At 44.4% G+C, this 21,038-nt stretch overlaps 1 long non-coding RNA gene across 1 annotated transcript; it reads left to right on the top strand.

Annotated features, from left to right (window-relative positions):
• The first annotated feature begins 11,770 nt into the window (after positions 1-11,770).
• LOC140066123 (uncharacterized) lies at positions 11,771-20,766 on the top strand. The gene is made up of 3 exons (XR_011848122.1): positions 11,771-11,825; positions 17,279-17,393; positions 19,232-20,766. It is a non-coding gene; the product is annotated as an uncharacterized lncRNA (long non-coding RNA).
• The last annotated feature ends 272 nt before the right edge of the window (positions 20,767-21,038 follow it).

The following is a 21,038-nucleotide window of genomic DNA, read 5'->3' as shown; positions in this document are numbered from 1 at the left end:
GGTAGGTTTCCTTTAACATGACAACCAACAACATGGGCAAATACCCTAAGGCCACATTCCCACAAGGCCTTTTGATTGTGTTCTAAAATGCAATTGAAAAAAACTTCACACCCAATTACACAATGGCCCAAATTTATCAAAACTATTGCAGTCTGTACTTTGTGCAGTTGACCTGTGGAGAGTACAGGATGTGCCAGATTCATCAATACTAGTGAATCTGGCGCTTCCTGCACTGCTCAGGGTGTGGGCGCCATTATTTTTTTGGTGAACTTTGTTCATGCTGAAGAATTGTGGCACAGACACAATTGTGGTGCAAACCCTGACTAAGCAGTAACAGCCCCTTTAGGTGCACATTTTTTCTGTCTTGTTGGGCACAGTGCAGCCGCGACACAAAACTGGCGCAGACACTTTATAAATACATGTGCAAGCAGTTTGTATGTTCGAACGCTTCAATAAATGTGGGACATTACTGAGTCAACATTGTGTTTCCTGAACATTTACCAAAATGCTAACTCAATGGGGCAGATTTACTTACCGCGATCCAGTGACGCGTTCTCAGAGGAGGATTCAGATCTTCCAGCGATTCACTAAGGTAGTGAGCCCGATGTCCACCAGGTGCCGCTGCTGCGCTGAAGTCCGCCGGAGTTCACGATCCTATCCTGGGTGCAGGTAAGCAACACTTTTTTTGTTTTCTGACGGCCACGCCCCCCCGATTTCCATCGCATGCATGCCGGCGCCGATACGCCACAATCCGATCGCGTGCGCCAAAATCCCGGAGCAATACAGGGAAACACGGTGCAAGTCGGTAATATTCGGGTAACCCGACGAAAAAAAAGCGTTTCGGGCCCTTAGTAAATGACCCCCAATGGGGCACATTTACTTAACCGTTCCTTGGAGTTCACCGAAAGTGCATTATCTGACGATAATGTACTGTGCAGCAATTCACTAAGATCGTGCACCTGGTATCCTACATGTGTAGCTTCCCCACTCAGGTCCGACAGAGTTCACCTTCTTCTTCCTGGTCCATGTAAGTGCATAGGATTACGACACAATTTGAAAGTTAAATCACCCGAGCTCAGTCCGAATCAGTTGGATCATCCGACGGCAAACCCCCCCCCCCCGAATTCTGTTGCATGGAAGCCGTCGCAATCCGATCGCGAAGCAAACCCCTGTCAAAGCCGTGCAAATCTCGAAAACGGCGAACAGTCCGGCGAAAGTGAGCAGCGACCCTTAGTAAATAAGCCCCAATGTGTGATCAGGGTGAAGTCTTTCAATTGCATTTCAAAGCGCAATCAAAATGCCACAAGGGTATGCGGCCTCAGACTGCCTTCCTCGTCGCAAAACTTAATAGGATCATATTGTAAATTAGAGATAACAGAGGATGGGCTGCAAGAAGGGAAATAAAATCTGTCTGTATTTGGACTGTTGAAGTATTAAGAGGTTGAAGTAAAAAGGTTTGGTTTACTAGTTATCAGGTAGCAGATGAACCCAACCAATCACTAGCTATCACTGATAACTATTAAACCTGGACAAAACCCCTTTAATAGTCTGGTGAACAATATGTCCACATTCTGTGGGATCATACTGTGGGGCAGATTTACTCACCCGTCCCTGTGCGATCCCCGACTCCAATGCACAGCTGCCGCAATTCACTACCAGCGGGCGCCCGATATCCTGCATGTGTCGCTTCCCGGCTCAGGTACGCTGGAGTTCACCTTCTTCTTCCCGGTGCATGTAAGTGCTTGGCTTGTGACACAATTTAAATGTACGCCCCCTTCCCCCCCCCCCCCCCCATTTCTGTCTCATGAAAGCCGGAGCCGATGCGCTAAAATCCGGTCACGTGCGACACAATCTCAGGATGGTCCCCGAAAAGTCGGGACTAATGCGGCCGTGGGACCCTTAGTAAATAAGCCCCTGTGTCTCCACCAAATGACGTAGGAGTTCTAGTGAGTAATATCTGCACAATATTGTGGTACAAAAAGAGTCTCTGCGACAGTTCTGGACGTTACAAAATGTTGTCCGACTACAACATATATTACTGAACAGGCGGCATACTGGACTCAGGCCAGGTTCATTACATTGCCAAGTGTGAACACAGCCAAAATGAAATCATCATGTCATGCATTTTGCTGCAGGAAACAGGCAATGAATATGTACAATGGTTGCAGAGGGCTCTGCCTCCAATGCATTATGAAATCAGTTTCCTAACTTTATATCTTCCTACCAGAGGTCATAGTTCATGATCTGTCCTGCAAAACCCTTGTTATGTCCTCATATCCCCGTCTCACCTATAGCAGAACAGCACATAAGCCCCAGCCATGCACTTTCATGTGTCCTAGAGGAGTCACGTGACTACACAGCACAGCCCACAGTGATTACAAGGCTAGTGCGCAACTGTTCTGCACCTTAACCCCTTATCACCACTTGTTTTAAGCTTAAAGGGGTATTCCAATCAGGGCATGCATATTAGATTCAATTAATCTGACATATATAAACATTTCTTCAATTTACTGTTATTAAAAAAAATACCTGTATGAAGATAATATCCCATAAATATAGCCATGTTGTCCCTTAGATACGAGATTTTTGTCATTGGAAACTGTATTTTGCCCCACTATAAGTGATAATTATTATAGATAACTTCCTATGGATTGAGCCCTGTCAACAATGTCAACCCCTTCCAGGGCCGGATTAAGGTTGGTGGGGGCCCCTGGGCGCAAAATCTGGTGGAGGCCCCCACTGATTGTAGCCTGCATACACATCCTCCTGCTCACTTTCCACTATCCCAGCTGTAACACAGATACATACAACCGCCTCACTGCCAGTAATACAGCTACATACAGCCACCTCATCCCCAGTAACACAGCTACATACAGCCGCCTCATCCCCAGTAACACAGCTACATACAGCCGCCTCGTCCCCAGTAACACAGCTACATACAGCCGCCTCGTCCCCAGTAACAAAGCTACATACAGCCGCCTCATCCCCAGTAACACAGCTACATACAGCCGCCTCATCCCCAGTAACACAGCTACATACAGCCGCCTCATCCCCAGTAACACAGCTACATACAGCCGCCTCATCCCCAGTAACACAGCTACATACAGCCGCCTCATCCCCAGTAACACAGCTACATACAGCCGCCTCGTCCCCAGTAACACAGCTACATACAGCCGCCTCGTCCCCAGTAACACAGCTACATACAGCCACCTCGTCCCCAGTAACACAGCTACATACAGCCGCTTCATCCCCAGTAACACAGCTACATACAGCCGCCTCATCCCCAGTAACACAGCTACATACAGCCGCCTCATCCACAGTAACACAGCTACATACAGCCGCCTCATCCCCAGTAACACAGCTACATACAGCCGCCTCATCCCCAATAACACAGCTACATACAGCCGCCTCGCACCCAGTAATACAGCTACATACAGCCGCCTCACTGCCAGTAATACAGCTACATAAAGCCACCTCTCCAGTAACACAGCTACATACAGCCGCTTCATCCCCAGTAACACAGCTACATACAGCCGCTTCATCCCCAGTAACACAGCTACATACAGCCGCCTCATCCCCAGTAACACAGCTACATACAACCGCTTCATCCCCAGTAACACAGCTACATACAGCCGCTTCATCCCCAGTAACACAGCTACATACAGCCGCTTCATCCCCAGTAACACAACTACATACAGCCGCTTCATCCCCAGTAACACAGCTACATACAGCCGCTTCATCCCCAGTAACACAGCTACATACAGCCGCTTCATCCCCAGTAACACAGCTACATACAGCCGCCTCATCCCCAGTAACACAGCAACATACAGCCGCCTCATCCCCAGTAACACAGCTACATACAGCCGCCTCATCCCCAGTAACACAGCTACATACAGCCGCCTCAACCCCAGTAACACAGCTACATACAGCCGCTTCATCCCCAGTAACACAGCTACATACAGCCGCTTCATCCCCAGTAACACAGCTACATACAGCCGCTTCATCCCCAGTAACACAACTACATACAGCCGCTTCATCCCCAGTAACACAGCTACATACAGCCGCTTCATCCCCAGTAACACAGCTACATACAGCCGCTTCCTCCCCAGTAACACAGCTACATACAGCCGCCTCATCCCCAGTAACACAGCTACATACAGCCGCCTCATCCCCAGTAACACAGCTACATACAGCCGCCTCATCCCCAGTAACACAGCTACATACAGCCGCCTCATCCCCTGTAACACAGCTACATACAGCCGCCTTGCACCCAGTAATACAGCTACATACAGCCGCCTCACCCCCAGTAACACAGCTACATACAGCCGCCTCACCCCCAGTAATACAGCTACATACAGCCGCCTCATCCCCTGTAACACAGCTACATACAGCCGCCTTGCACCCAGTAATACAGCTACATACAGCCGCCTCACCCCCAGTAACACAGCTACATACAGCCGCCTCACCCCCAGTAATACAGCTACATACAGCTGCCTCGCCCCCTGTAACACAGCTACATACAGCCGCCTCACCCCCAGTAATACAGCTACATACATCCGCCTCACTGCCAGTAATACAGCTACATACAGCCGCCTCTCCAGTAACACAGCTACATACAGCCGCCTCACTGCCAGTAATACAGCTACATACAGCCGCCTCTCCAGTAACACAGCTACATACAGCCGCCTCACTGCCAGTAATACAGCTACATACAGCCACCTCACCCCCAGTAACACAGCTACATACAGCCACCTCACCCCCAGTAACACAGCTACATACAGCCACCTCACCCCCAGTAACACAGCTACATACAGCTGCCTCGCCCCCAGTAACACAGCTACATACAGCCGCCTCGTCCCCAGTAACACAGCTACATACAGCCGCCTGGCCCCCAGTAACACAGCTACATACAGCGGCCTGGCCCCCAGTAACACAGCTACATACAGCCGCCTCGCCCCCAGTAACACAGCTACATACAGCCGCCTCACCCCCAGTAACACAGCTACATACAGCCGCCTCACCCCCAGTAACACAGCTACATACAGCCGCCTCGTCCCCAGTAACACAGCTACATACAGCCGCCTCATCCCCTGTAACACAGCTACATACAGCCGCTTCATCCCCAGTAACACATCTTTATATTTACCTTCACCCCTACCAGATATGCAGTCCCATGTAACATACACCTCAGCCTGCACAGCCACACACACACATTCACTGTATAGAGCATATACATACATACCATATACACAGCATATACAAAAACACACACATATATATACATATATTTAAAGGTGCACATATATATGCTGATATACATTTATGCGGGTATAAATACAGTATATGCATTGTATATATCCACAGCATATACATATATACACAGTAGATTTATAAATACACATATACACAGTATATATATATATATATATATACACATAAATACACAGTAGATGCATATATACACAGTATATACATATATACACATATACACAGTATATACATATATACACATAAATACACAGTAGATGCATATATACACAGTATATACATATATATATATATATATATATATATATATATATATATATATATACATAAATACACAGTATATACACAGTAGATGCATAAAAACACATATATACATATATTTATTTATACACAGTATATACACAGAAGATGCATAAAAACACATATATACGCACAGTAGATTCATATATACACATAAATACACAGTATATACACAGTAGATGCATATGTACACAGTATATACATATATACACATAAATACACAGTATATACACAGTAGATGTATATATACACATATAAATACAGTATATACACAGTAGATGCATATATACACATATATACAGAGTATATACATATTTAGGGCTCATTTACAAATTTGCGACCACATATATGTCCCCATAGAGGGCAATGGCGGCCCGGCAGTGGTATGGTGCCGATCTGCGCCATACAACGCAAAAAGATAGAGCATGCTGTATCTTTTTGCGAGTGTGTGGCCGTACGCCGCTGTTTCCTATGGAAGAAGGAGGGATCACCTCCTCCTCCTCTACAGCACACGGCGGTATGCCCGCATGTCCGGCATACCGCGTGTGAATGTACCCATACACAGTTTATGCACATATACACAATATATACACAGTAGATGCACATATACACAGTATATACACTGTAGATGCACATATACACAGTATATACACTGTAGATGCACATATACACAGTATATACACTGTAGATGCACATATACACAATATATACACAGTAGATGCACATATACACAGTATATACACTGTAGATGCACATATACACAGTATATACACTGTAGATGCACATATACACAGTATATACACTGTAGATGCACATATACGCAGTATATACACTGTAGATGCACATATACGCAGTATATACACTGTAGATGCACATATACGCAGTATATACTCTGTAGATGCACATATACGCAGTATATACACTGTAGATGCACATATACACAGTATATACACTGTAGATGCACATATACACAGTATATACACTGTAGATGCACATATACACAGTATATACACTGTAGATGCACATATACACAGTATATACACTGTAGATGCACATATACACAGTATATACACTGTAGATGCACATATACACAGTATATACACTGTAGATGCACATATACACAGTATATACACTGTAGATGCACATATATACACACACAAATACATATTTATATATTTACATTTCATGGTGACCGGCCGTGGCATCAGGCGGGTGTTCGAGCGCGTGGGGAGTCTTGTGGGTGCTTGTGCGATCGAAGGGGGGGGGGGGGGGGGCGACGGTCGGACTGTTGGTTGTTCGGCCGCGGGGGTGGGGGGGGATCGCTTGTTTGGCGGGGGAGGAGGGGGGCGGGGGGGGGACCGTCAGCGTGTGTGTGCATTTTCCGGCGGGGGAGTTGTGGGGGCGGTGCTTTTTTGGGCAGGGGCGGCGGGAGTACGAGTGGGATTACTTGTTCAGCCGGGGGGCGGTGTTGAGCCGGGTGCTTTTTCCGGCAGGATGGGGGAGTTGCGGAGGGCGGGTGCTGATGGCTCGTCCATGCGGGGTGTGGGCGGCCTTGGAGGCGGAGAATATGCATGAGAATAGGCGGAGGGCGGGCGCAGGGTGATAGGCTCCAGATGGGCGGGTGGGAAGGCTGTCACCTGTGTCGGTGGGCGTCTCGCGTGCGGGGGGGGGGGGGGGGCGGCCGGGCTTCAGTGAGATGTCGGCTCAAGAGGGGAGCCGCGGGGGGTGCGATCTGGTGGGGGCCCCCTGGGGGTGCGATCTGGTGGGGGCCCCGGGGCTCGAGCCCCGGGAGCCCCGCCTATAATCCGGCCCTGACCCCTTCTATTCAGAAATTGTCTCTGCAAAATGAACAACTTTAGCTTTTCTCTTATTTATCATCCTCCTACCCTCATGTCCCTAATGGAGCAGGAGGGAACCGAATCCTATATTTAGCAAAATCTGCAGCTTAAACTGAGTGCTAGTTTTAATGGGGTTGCACACTTCATACACAAAGGGGCAGATTTACTTTCCCGTCGCGATCCCGCAGTGCGTTGTCCGATGAGGATTCGGGTCCAGCGCGATTCACTAAGGTCGTGCGTCCGAGTTCCTGCATGTGTTGATTCTGCACCGAGGTCCACCGGAGTTCACCTGCTTCTTCCTGGTGCATGTTAGTGCTTGATCTTGCTACCCAAATCCTTTTTTAAATTCCGCAGTTAGTCCGAATCCGTCGGGTTGTCCGACGGCCACTCCCCCTATTTCTGTCGCATGCAAGCTGGCACCGATGCGCCACAATTCGCTCGCGTGCACCAAAAAACCCGGGGCAATTCAGGGCAAAAGAGAAATATTCGGGAAACCCGACGAAAGTACAGCGTTCGGACTCTCAGTAAATCTGCCCCAAAGTTGCTAATAGGCTAGAGACACACATGAGAATGAATTTATCATCACTTGGTGCGCCATTGTATGATACAATCCACGCCCCTCCGAATATATCAGAAGGCTCTGGCCTCCTTATGTATCTGACAGCCGGCTTAGCCATCATAAAATTTGAACCTAGGTTATACCAGTGTTAAAAAATATGCAAATTAGCCTGGGGGGCTCCAGACTCTATTAACACCTATGAGTCTTAGCGCCCCTCTGGCTCATTTGCATAGTTGTAAAAGGATTCCTTTTTTTAAACCAGGGCATAAGAAGCTAAATGAAGAGTATGTCAGTGTGCTGGGTTTACAATCCTTGATCCTGGTGGTAAATGTCCTTTAAATTCTTTTGTGAAGTTTTGTGCTATTGTTAAGCTAAACCTAGCTGATAGATCAAACCCTGTCATTTCTACTTGCTTATTTTCCTAAAATATACTTGAATAGAAACAATGGACTCAAGATGGCGCCGAGATCTTAGAATGCACCCAAAACATCAAGACTAAAGAATTTCAGAAAAAATCCACTACGGTGACATCAATGTGCGCCAGCAGGGAAGTTCTCCAATCAAGAGACTAAAAGAGCTGGGAACTCTCATGTTATGATTAGTATTTTCCTCCTCTTCTTTTTTTTTCTATTTTTCTATATAGACTTGTGAAACCAAATAAAGCTGATACAGTGCTGATTTTTGCCAAGGGCGACAAGTAGCATTTGCAAGCCTTGCATCATCAATTGTCAGAGTCATTTTCTTGCGACCGTGCAAAAATGCATTTAGAACTGATTTGAAACACAGCCAACGCACACTAAAAGAGGATATCTTAAATCCTACTCGAACACTATGGCCTAGGTCAGCAATGTTACACTGGCAATTCCTACCGATGTGACCCGAGCCTTAATGCAACCTACCAGCCTCCTTACTTCTAGCAATGGAAGCTGGTTGTCAGCAGTTACAGGTCTGTTGGAGACCTCTATAGGTCTGTGGTTTTTGGCAACAATGACCTCCCCTGGCAACTGTCAACAACCAAACCGAATGGGGACTTCAGTAGTATATTAACAGTACAATTGTGGCAAAGCCAAAATTGTAAATGTTATTTTACTATATATTTTCATATTTCCACCAGACCTTTGCAATGGCTTATTTTTTACTGTCCTATAACCAGGACATGACTAAGGAAATGCTGAGTTATAAATGCTCTACAGTGTTCACATGGGTTCACTACAGTGTATTCATGGTATAATAGATCAGTATTATTACTCAGCCTTACATAATCTTACCAACTGATAAAATCTCTTGTGACACATATCTGTTAATATTAAGTAATGTCTGACAGGACTGAAGTCTGATAGACGGACTACTTCTGGGGTGATTTAAGGGTAGGGCAAATGTAAAAACAGTCAAGATGTGTCATCTGTCAGTTCTTCATGTGTCAACTATATTGGATTATAATATAGGCGGTTTCTACTGTAGCTCGAGGCCCATGGTCACCCAAACCACCCACCAAATTTGATACTAAGAAGGATCACCCATTAAATTGTACATCTGTTCACAATCTTTCTGTAATCCTTTTATATAGCCTAACCTTATCTAAACTTTATTTTACTAATATATGAACATTTTTGGCAGAGGCTACTGGGGAGTGGGGTATCCTCTCCGGACTGTGGGAGCAAATGCTACTCCATTTCCCAGAAGCCCCTGCAGAAAATTAGCATAAGATAAAGTTTAGGACCAGGTTAGGCTTTATAAAAGGATTAGAGAAAGATGGATTAAGGCGTTAGGAGCAACCTACCATTGGATCTACCTCCTTACGGTAGGTTTCCTTCAAAGACCTGTTGGGTGTATAATTGGAGCTTTTTGAAGGCGGAAGTGAACTATTATATACATATTATGCTGCACATTGTACAGAATAATATGTATATAACAGTGCACATCTTCCATAGTACACGCCTGAAAAGGCAACTCACATGAGAAATTTTGAAGGAGGGGCAGCAGAACTAGGAATTTTTCATCTACTGGGCTGTGTGTGTATATGCTATGTCTGCATATGGACTGTATGTCTATGTATATGCTGTATGACTGCAAATGGTACTGTATGTCTATGCATATGCTGTATGTCTGTACATAAACTGTATGTATAAGTGTACATAGTGGCCCACATATAGCAAAAATAGTGCAAAGTGCAATATGTGCAGTTTGCCTGAAGAGGATGCAGCGTGCGCCTGATTTATGAAATGTGATGCACGTTCTTTATGAATCTGCTCTATATGTTTGTGTGATGTGTACATACTCTATGGGGCTTATTTACTAAGGGTCCCGCGGCCGCATTTCTGTCGGATTTTCCGTTGTTTTCGGGGATCGTGCCACTAGGACAGGTATTTATTTATTTTAACGTAAAAATTGTGTCGCAAGCCATGCACTTGCATGAACCGGGAGGAAGATGGGAACTCTGTCAGACCTGAGCGGGGAAACGACACATGCATGATCTCAGGCGCATGATCTTCTTCAATCGCGGCACAGTGCATTGTTGTCGGACAATGCACTTTCAGGATCACCTCCGGACCAGGTCCAAGTAAATGTGCCCCTATGTGTGTGAAATTGTTGTGAGTTTAATGTTTGTCTATATATGGTACTCTATGTATATTTATATGCTCTGTGTGTGTATATATGTTGGGCATATATTGTATGTTTGTTAATGCTACATGTCTATGGTACTAAATGCATGTCTGTATATGCTGTATCTGTGTATATAAGGTATATGTCAGTATATGGTGCTGTAAATGTCACGGTTGGTCCCGCGACCCATATCGCGGGTTGCAGGCTCAGCTGTGCTCCTCTGCCCCCTCCAGCGCATCGCCAGCGCAACTCACCTGTCTCGCTCCTGTCCGCCATGCGCTGGCATCCCCGACTCCTATGGCCTGCGCGCGCTGACGTCTCTAAATTTAAAGGGATTTTTTCATAAATTCTATATAAGCCTGCCTCTTTCTGCAAACCCTGCCGGATCTTTGTGCCTTGCGCTGTTATTGTGATTTTCCGTTGTGACCCCGACTCCGTTCCTGACTACGCTCCTCCGCTGCATATTGCTACGTTCCCGACTCTGATCCTGTGCTGCCCGTCCTGACCTCCTGCCTGTCCCCGACTACGAGATTGCCTGCCATTCCTGTAACTCGACCTTGGCTGCCACCGTGGACAAGTCACGCCTGTGGAACAACCTGGTGGTACCACGCCGCAGCAAGTCCAACCCTCTTTGCAGCGGGCTCTGCTGAAAACCGGGTGCCACTTAGACTCCAGTCCCAAGTGTTGGCTAGTGTCATCGTCCGCGGTGGTTCAGAGGATCCACTACCTCCGAGCCTGACAGTAAATATGTCTGTTTGTACTTTATGGGGAGATTTATCGTATGCTGGAACGCCTTGCAACCAACCCCACTCCTTGTCCCTCCAAATACATCAAGCGTCTTAGGCCTGCCCACTCCGCCGGCCGCCTCATCCCTTTACACCACCTCCATGCCCACATGGCATCTCAGTTAAAACCATAAATTCTTTCACTCCGCAAGAATTTGCGATTCTTTCACTGCTTCTATGCCACTACCTTTGAGAGTATTCTGGTAAAGATGAGACTCTAGATTGATGGTCTTTTATCCAGCTCCTTGTGGGTATTAAAAATGAATAATGATATCATCTTATATGAGAATACAAGGAGTTCACACATTTGAATTGTAAAGAGGAACATTTTATAAATTCTACATTCCACCTTGCTGTGTCAACAAAAGGTGTGGTGCACACATAGCAAATATAGCAGTATATTACTGTGACCCAAACCAGTGAAAAGGATGTGAATATCCTGCTCTTTGGAAACAGTCAGATCTTTTCCTTGTAAGTATTTTGTATAGTTTATAAGCAACAAGACTACACTTCAATCATAACGGTGCTTTTCTATATTACTTCCCATTGCTTTTGATATATATATATTTTTTTATAAATTGATGTCTGTTTTATCTTTATTAGACGATTATGACACTATTCTATTTAAACATCTGACATTGCAAGTGAGAGAAGTCCAGCCAACACTGTTTCAACATGGGTATTTCAAGATAAGTTTACACAAGGGTTATTAGAAGACAAATGTGTCCAACTACTTCAGTTCACTGACCATCAAGGTTGTATTGCGTTCATGCGCATCAGTGTATCGATGCGCTGTGTAATCTCTGTATTGTACATACAGTTATAATACTGCACATATGGGGGCAGATTTATCAAAAATGGGCAGTTTGCCTGTGAAGTGTGCAGGGTTCGCCAGATTTATAATTTGTGGTGCACATTCTTCATGAATCTGGCGCTCCTTGGCACATGCTTGGGATGTGTGCACCATTTTTTTTTTTTTGATGCACTTTGTTCATGCTGCAGAATTGTGGCGCAAACTCTGACTTAGCAGTAATACACCCCTTTTGGTGCACAGTTTTTCTGTCTTGTTAGACACAGTGCAGCCACGACACAAAACTGGTGCAGACACTGAGGCACATTTACTAAGAGTCCGAACGCCGCATTTTCGTCGGGTTTTGCAATTCTTTTCCGTTTTGCCCTGAATTGCCTCAGGTTTTTGGCGCATGCGATCGGATTGTGTCGCACCGGCTTGCATGCAACACAAATCGGGGGGCGTGGACGTTGGACAACCCGACTAATTCGGACAAACTGCGGAATTTAAAAAGCAAATTGAAGAAGAAGAAGGTGAACACCGGCGGACCTCAGCGGGGAAATGACAGATGCAGGAAATTGGACGCACGATCTTAGTGAACCGCGGCAGACCCGAATCCTCGTCGGACAACGCACGGCAGGGATTGTGACGGGACGGGTAAGTAAATGTGCCCCACTGTATAAATACATGTGCAAGCAGACAGAAAACTGGTGCAAACACTTTAAAAATGTGGCCCATGGACTTCTTTGGGATTAGAACTCCCTTAGATTTAATATACAGATTTATGAAAAGAGGACCTGTCACAGGATAGACAATAACAATATGATCAGTGAGGGTCCAACTGCTGAGAGAACAGGACTCCTGTGATCCATAGAACAAGAATGTCATTCTCACTAATTGGTGGAGAGGCAGGACATGGGAAAGACAGGAATAGCCTAACATAGTGCTTGGCTTTGTCTGGCTGTTCCACAGACAGTGAATGGAAAAGCTCGTCTCCACCCATTAGTGAGAAAAGGATCCCCGTTCTCTGGATCTCAGGGATCCCGTTCTCACGATCGTGGGGGGCAGAGTCCCACCGATCACATTGTTATACCCTATCTGTGGGTATGGGATTACTTAAATACTTTGGACAAACTCATTGGGGCAGATTTACTTACCCGTTCCTGACGAGATCACGCTGTGCGTTGTCCGACGAGGATTCGGGTCTGCCACGATTCACTAAGATCGTGCGCCCGAGTTCCTGCAGGCGTCGCTGCTGCGGCGAGGTCCGCCGGAGTTCTCCTTCTTCTTCCTGGTGCATGTGAGTGCTTGATCTTGCGACACAATTCGTTTTTTAAATTCCACAGTTTTTCCGAATCCGTTAGGTTGTCCGACGATCACGGCCCCCGATTTCTGTTGCGTGCAAGCCGACGCCGATGCCTCACAATCTGATCACGTGCGCCAAAATCCCCTAGGCAATTCGGCGCAAAATGGAAATATTCGGGAAAAACCCGATGAAAGTGCGATGTTCAGACCCTTAATAAATGAGCCCCATTAACTCATACTAACGAAGGTGCAGTCAATTTTTAATTTATGTGGAGCAGTTTCTCTGTGTGTGGTATGAGAATATAAGGTTATCTCTCCCATGGTGATGTAGATGTAGAGACCCTTTCTCTAACTTGTCATACCCTTGCTATTCCCATTGCGACAATGAAATAAAACAGATGTTATTTAATCTAACAGTTTCTATTTTGGGGCCTGAAAATTGCTGATTATTTTACAAATGATGAGTGAAAAGCCATTTAATGATTACGTCGGTATATTTATTCCATAATGATGTTCCTGTACCAGAGCTACATATCTCTATCTCTACATACCTCTAGAGATCATTTCCCTTTAGATTGATCAGCCCTTGCTGTATTTTTCTCTCAAGTGGTTCGAAATTCTTAAAACAGTAGTACAGTATATAAGGATATATGAATATATAAGTATAAGTAAGGATATTAGCAAATGTGGATTTTGTTATAGTAATAAAGATATATAGAAAAAGTTAGAAAACAACCGTTTTGGTGGATGTTTTGTCTATTTAAGTATATATAACTTAGTGATAAAGCAGAATAAGCTGTGATATGCGATAAATGTCTACGGTGGGAATTATTTTACTATTTTATTTTACTTGATGGCTAAACCATTATAGAAACACTTTTTACTTCATGTGTCAACCCTTTCTCCTCATAGATTGCAAGCTCTTTTGAGTAGGGCCCTCATTCCTATTGTTTCATTACAATTAAGTTATTACTCAATGGGCAGATTTACTTACACGGTACTGTCGCGATCTCGTGGTGCATTGTCCGACGTGGATTCGGGTCTGTCGTGATTCACTAAGGTCGTGCCTCCAATTTCCTGCATCCGTTGCTTCCGCGCCGAGGTCTGCCGGAGTTCACCTTCTTCTTCCTGGTGCTTGTAAGTGCGTGTCTTGCGACACATTTCTAAATGTAAAATCCCACGGGTTGTCTGAATCCGTCGGGTTGTCCGACGGCCGGCCCCCCCGATTTCTGTCGCGTGCAAGCCGGTGCGCCAAAATCCATTTGCGTGCACCAAAATCCCAGGGCAATTTGGTGCAAAACGGAAATCGTTGGAAAATCCGGCGAAAATGCGCTCCATGAGCCCTTAGTAAATGAGCCCCAATATCTTTTTTTGTTGATATACGTCCCCCGTGATCTGTAAAGCTCTGCGTAATATGATGGTGCTATATAAAGATTTATTTATTAGAATTATTATTATTAAACACTTCCGTACAGCTGCCAGACTATATACATTGTACATCAGAAAGGGCTCTATGGAGGGGGCTCTTGGCCTGCCGGTAACTGCAGCAGCTCATGGCAGTTAACCTGTTCGTGCATGGCTCGTCCACGGCTAAACAGTTTTTTACCTAGGCGCCGTCATCTTTACATGCCGCTCCCCCCCGTGATATCATAGGAGGGCGACATATCCTTGCAATGACAGCTGTCATTATGTATATTACAGTCTGTCTGAGACAGACAATATAGTACAGTTGTATTGCAGTATATTGTATAAATGATCAGACCCCCTGGGTTAAAGTACCCTAGGGGGAATGAAATATTAGTAAAATAAAATAATATTTAAACAATATTAAATATTAAAATGTAACCCCCCCTTTATAAGTAAACAAATAAAATCATAAACATATGATGCATTCCTGTGTATCAAAATATAATAATGATTATTCCCAGCGGTGAATCAAAATTTCAAATAGTCCCCAAAATGGTATAAATGAAAATGCCAGATTGCCCTGCAAAAAAAAAGGCATCTGTACATTGAATTATCAAAAGGTTAGTGGTGTCCGAATATGATAAAACTAAGAATTTTTTTTTTAGAATTTAAACATACCGTACATACTTGAGTATAAGTTGACCCGAGTATAAGCTAAGGTCCCTATTTTTGCCAAAAATAACTGGGAAAACATATTGACTCGAGAATAAGCCTAGGGTGGGAAATGCATTGGTCACAGCCTTCCCAGTAATGAAATGCCCAGCAGACAGCCCCCCTCCCTACTGATGAAATGCCCCATGCTGCCAGCCCCCCAGTTATGAAATACCCCTTGCAACCAGGCCCCCTACTGATGAAATGCCCCATGTAGTCTACGGCTAGAGTTATGAAATGCCCCATGCAGCAAACTCCCCCAGTTATGAAATGTCCCATGCAGCCAGACCACTCTGATTAAATGCACCATGCAGCCAGCCCCTCTGCTGATGAAATGCCCCCTGCAGTAAGCCCCTTTCCCCATGCTCATGAAATGCTCTGCAGCCCCTCGGCGTATAAAAAATAAAATAAACTTACATAGTCACCTCCTACCGCTCTCTGATGCGCCACGTGGCTCTTCTGCTGTCTTCTTTTTTTGTGTAACAGAGCAGGCAGTGCCACGACCATGCGTTCTGCTCCCTGGCAGACACTATAACATCAGCAGTGGCGACACAGCTGCATAGTGTGAGCCTGAGGGCAGAGTGCATGAACATGGCTCTGCCCGCTGTTAAATGCAAAGAGAAAAAAGAAGAGGAGCCGTGCATAGCATTGAGGAGTCGCTTGGAGCATCAGGGAACGCTGGAAGATGAGTATGTAAGTTTTTTTTAATACACAATGGGCCTCATTTACTAAGGGTCCGCGGACCGTGATTCCGTTGTGTTTCCCCAATATTTCCGCCGGCTTGTATGCAACAGAAACCGAGGGCGTGCCATCGAACAACCTGACGGATTCGGACAAACCGCGGAATTTAAAAACAAAATTGTGTCGCAAGATCAAGTACTTACATGCATCAGGAAGAAGAAGGTGAACTCTGGCGGACCTCAGCGGGGAAGCGACACATGCAGGAGATTGGACGCACGACCTTAGTGAATCGCGGCAGACCCGAATCCTCATCAGACAATGCACCGCGGTATTGCGACAGGACCAGGTAAGTAAATCTGCCCCTCTGTGTTTAAGCCGAGTTGTTTTTTTAGCACATTTTAGCATATACACTAGTATGTACGGTAATAAAAACTATATAAATGTGGTGCCTCTGTGATCATACCAACCCAATGAAGAAAGGTAGATGTTATTCCAGCTTCACTGTCCACAAAATTTTAAATGGAAGCACTAGAGAGTAAAATGTGTCCCACAGACAGTATGCCCTCCTATTTCTCTGCAAATTAAAAAAAAAAAAGGGTTGTGGAAAGAGGGGCATAAAATACGGAAACACAAAATTGAGTGGATATTATTTAAAATAACATTCCTGTGTGAAGATAATTTATCATAATTATGGCCATGTTGTCCCTTAGAAACAAGATAGCTTCCTTGGATACGACCACCTCACATTTTGGAAGCGGTGGCCAGACATGCGCTATTGAGTCCTGCCTGACCACCTGGATTCAGTGATCATTACCACAGGATGGCTGTGGGACCTGGAGTAACTCTTTGGACATTTAATATTCAGAAACTTTTTGTTTCCTTGTGAAATCACTCCAGCAGAGGTGGCCATATCCAAAGACACAGTCTTGTTTCTAAGGAATCATATGACTACATTTATGAGATATTATCTTCACACAGGTACATTTTTAAAAAAATAACATCTAATTGAAGAAATGTTTATATATGGCAGATTAATTCAATTGAATATGAATGCCCAGACGAGAATACCCCTCTAAGGACAACTGATCTGTGGGTGTGATGGGTGCTGTACCTCACAAATCTATTAGTGAATACATATTCTTAAGGTAGGTCATCCATATTTTTAGCCCATAATAAGCAAATGGGTTTTCTCTGCTAACTCCTGTCCTCCACACAAAACAACATTAAATTATTGGTAGCTATAAAAATGGTTCTATATACAGTGGTGTAGTTATAGAGGTCACAGAGGCATAAATTGGGGGAACACAGGCCCCTTTCATAACACTTTAAACTCTTTGATGTCTGGCAATATAGTCTATGTACATATCTTTACTTGAGTCTACTGAAAAACATGTGGTGTAAAAAGAAGTTGCATGATGGGGTCCAAACAGAACTTTTGCTTTGGGGCTGTGAGCTTTATGCTATGCTTCTACCTATACGTGTGTATGCATGCAGGGCAAGCGCCAGCACTGGGAATATCTGGGCAAGTACTGAGGACACCCGCATATGGCTGTATATAAGGAATCCTTGGTGGTGTGTATCTAATGAATCTATAGGGGATGGGGGGGGGGGCTTTATATAAAATAACCATAAGGGGCTGTTTGGTATGATAAACTAGGGGATATGTTAGGGAACTGGAGACTGTTTTCGTTTCTAAATTCTTAATGCCACTACGTGAGTTCACTACTAGGGCTCTGTCGCCCAGGGGTCTACCGAAACCATGTCATGTATGTATGTACTGTATTTACTTAAATATGGAACTCGTCAGTGAGCTGTATTGAAAGTCATTAATGAGACTGCAAGTTGCATGCAGAATATGTCAGCTGTATATATTTGTAATAAATCAGGGCAGACCTATCAAGGAAATATCTTGTCACATAACTCTCCAAGTTGGGTATTCAGTCTTCGCTCTACATTCTGATTTCTGTGTGTGCGATGACTAGCATGCTCCATATACTCAGCTGTTTCAGGAGACTGAGCACAATTTGTCTAAAGCAAAGCAAGCGCTTTCCCCATATGCTGTCAGGTTAGAAATCACCGCTGGAAAACAGACTGGATCAATTAGAAAACACAGCAAGAATACGTCAGCTTCCCTTCCCCCAATAACTCTGACGTTCCCCTGCTGGGGAAATGTATATTGATGTACTGGAACGGGATTAGAAGAATGTGGCATTTAGTAAATTGGAATTTTCAATATATTTTCAATTTATAATGGAAGAGCTCGTTAAAAAATTGTTCTTGTGAAATGTATCACACTTCTAGTTTGCTTACTATTTTTCATGATATGACAAAAAAAAAATTAGCAAATCAGCGGTTTGTGAAGTCCCAATTTTAAAAATGAAAAGTTTAAAAAGTTTTCCTTACTTAAGACAATGAAACCCTTTGGTTAGGTCATGAATATTGAATGAGTGGGGCCCGATAACCAGTACTCACAGCGACCATCACTCCCCACTCCCACAGCCATCACACTGTGAATACAGTGGTCTGGTTTCAATCCACAGCTACACCATGTACCATGTTACATAGGAAAGTTACTCACTTGATAAAAGTCTAGATTGATGGTAAGGCTATAGACTTAAAGGAAATCTGTCATCAAAATTAAGCATCAATAACCGAAGCACACTTACTCATAGATCTAGGCGTTGTAATTGTGGTGATCTTCTTATATTTGTTATCTAATAACCTTGAAAGGCTACTGGGGTGGTTCCCAGAGCTCCTCTGTGCTGCAGGTTCACAGGCTGTTACAGGAGCACTTCCCCCCTCCCACTGTGTACTGGAACTTTAGGTTAGATCAGACAGAGAGAAGGGGAAGTGCTGAGGGATCAGAGGGGGAGGCCTGTGAATCTGGTTTGATTTTGATGCTAGACTTCTTTTAAAACGTACATATTATCTATATCATCGCCTTATCTGTATGTTTTAACTTTGGTATTGATTTTCCTTGCAGGTATTTGGTATTCTATAGGACAATGATCCCAGGGAATGATAAATATATTGGGGCACATTTACTTACCCGGTCCCTGCTCGATCCCCGAGGTGCGTTGTCTGACGAGGATGAAGTCTGCCGCGATTCAATAAGATTGTGTGCCCGAGATCCTGCCTGTGTCGCTTCCGCCGGAGTTCACCTTCTTCTTCCCGTGTATGTGAGTGCATGGCTTGCGACACAATTTGAATTTTAAATCCCGCGCGTAGTCCTAATCCGTCGGATTGTCCGTAGGCCGGCCCCCCAATTTGTGCTACATGAAAGTCGGAGTGATTGTGCCAAAAACCCCTGTTAAATGTGGTGCAAAACGGAAATAGTCGGGAAACCCGATGAAAATGCGGTCCGCGGACAATTAGAAAGTGTGCCCTATTATGTCCAGGCAGAAGAAAATGGTCTTTCTAGCTCCACCTACAGTTTCCCTTGAACGAGGGTGTAACTTGTGTGGTGGTGCAGGGGGTTGGTACCAGTCCTAAAAGTGGACACTAGTGGGGACATGTATCACTACTATTGCTTTCTTTTTCTTTATTTGTGCAAATTTTTGTGAGACTTTACACAGTTTGAGACTTTTCAGGTGCAGAATCAAGCAGTGTACCAAAGTTAGCTGCCTCCAGGATTTAGTGCAGTGTGACGTATTTGTGGCGCCTTTGTAGCCCAGATGTTTGTTAAACTTGTGAGACTTTTGGGCCCTGAACTTGTCCCATTATTGCACCTAATACGTCCCAAAACAGAGCATGCTAGACCCAGACTTACTTTTGGGATAATTCATTGTAACCTCTGAGAAGACGAACGGCATTCCTGAGCAACGTCTTACCAGTAGAAAATGTAACTGTCACACCTTTTACTTATAGCATTGTGTAATTTTGAGGAATGTGAGCCTTATCTGCCATTAGATAGAACTATCTGCCATAAGATAGAACTATCATTGATGGCATTGAAGAGAGTCAGATAGTATAGAAAATGTGAAGTTTATGCCACCCCATTCTGATAAGAGGGTGTTATGTAACTTCAACCATAAGGGGTTTTCTGGCAAAGTAACAAAGTATATGTAACACTCCAAGTCTTCTTGAGTATTATTATACCAGCAACATATATAACCAATTGTGTCTTCGTCTTTAATACACAGATATGCTTGATCATATGTGGTATGCCAGAGCTGCAGTTCTTCTTACCAATGCTTGCACCAGTCTGCAGTGTGATGAAGTCTAATGTCAACTTTTCTAATTATGCTAATGAGTCTGAAAGGCTCCCCCTGAGTCCATCCTTGTGCTGTCTTTGCCCTGAGCCCATCCATGTCCCCCTCATACTTTCTGCTGCAAGCTTATGACAACAGAGCATGGATAGGCTAATGGGACGCCCTGCAGACTCATAAGCAAAATTTGTTAAAGTATATTTTAGAATGAAGGTGACCGTGGATAACAGATATAAGAAGATTACCACAATCACGCTGCCTGGATCTATGATTAAGTGCCCCCACCAAGCATTGGGAGCTAAGGCTAGTACATGCCCCAGTAGCCTCTGCAGTTAATTTAAATATTACTAAAATAAAGTTTTTAACAAGTTAGGTTAGGTTCCAAGAGGAGTAATCTACCATCAGATTCCTCATGGCAGGTTTGATGTAAATCAATACAATTTTGTAATAGATTAAATAAAAAAAATTCTTTAGACAAATAATGAAGCTAGTGATGAACTCTTCTCACACATAGAGTACATTTCACTTGACGATTCAGCTCTGAGGAAACTATTCAGGGACTGTCTTCAAAGAACATCTAAC

Source organism: Engystomops pustulosus, chromosome 6, assembly GCF_040894005.1.
Source record: "Engystomops pustulosus chromosome 6, aEngPut4.maternal, whole genome shotgun sequence".
Taxonomy (NCBI): Eukaryota; Metazoa; Chordata; class Amphibia; order Anura; family Leptodactylidae; genus Engystomops; species Engystomops pustulosus.
This window is presented reverse-complemented; position numbering and strand designations above follow the sequence as displayed.